Raw genomic sequence first — 839 nt, forward strand, 5'->3', positions numbered from 1 at the left:
CGAGTGACCGGAAGTCGAAGAAGGTCGATCGAGGGGGACCGTTGCTCGATCGATTGAAGTTGATGAAGAAACAGCTCGATCGAGTGGCCACATTGCTCGATCGACTGATATTGTCGACGGGAAGCTTATTCGAGAGCCTGCTAGTGCTCGTTTAAGCGATGAATTACCAGAAAGGCCTCGTTCGAGAGGTAAGAAGCGCCCAAAGGACACCGAACTTGCACCGGAAGACACTTTGGAGGCGAGAAACAAGGGACTTGAGATTCCAATTACGGTTCCCTTCCCGAGGCGGTTGCAGAATACCAAGATTAATCAACAGTTCAGCAAATTTGTTGAGCTTTTGAAGAGTTTGGAAGTTTCCGTGCCGTTCACTGAGTTGCTTATGAAGGTACCCTCTTATTTACGATTTATGAAAGACATTTTAGCACGTAAGAGGACCGTTAATGACAATGAGACTGTCGCTTTGACTGAGATGGGGTCAGCCCCGTCTCAAAATAAGCTACCTGCCAAGCAATCAGACCCGGGTAGTTTTTCGATCCCCTGTCACATAGGTATGAGTTTGATTGATAATGCGCTATGCGATTTAGGCGCTAGCGTAAGTGTACTACCCTTGTCTCTAGCTAAGAGACTTGGTGTGACCAAGCTGAGTTGCACCAATATGACTGTCCAGATGGCCGACCGTAGTTTATCACGGCCACTAGGAGTAGCAGAGGACGTACTGTTCGGATCGGGAAGTTCTTTATTCCCGTTGACTTTGTCGTCCTAGATATCCCCGAAGATGTGCATACCCCTATCATTTTAGGGAGACCATTTTTGTCCACCGCCCGTGCAAAGTGATAGAT

Source organism: Silene latifolia, chromosome 3 (assembly GCF_048544455.1).
Source record: "Silene latifolia isolate original U9 population chromosome 3, ASM4854445v1, whole genome shotgun sequence".
Lineage (NCBI taxonomy): Eukaryota > Viridiplantae > Streptophyta > Magnoliopsida > Caryophyllales > Caryophyllaceae > Silene > Silene latifolia.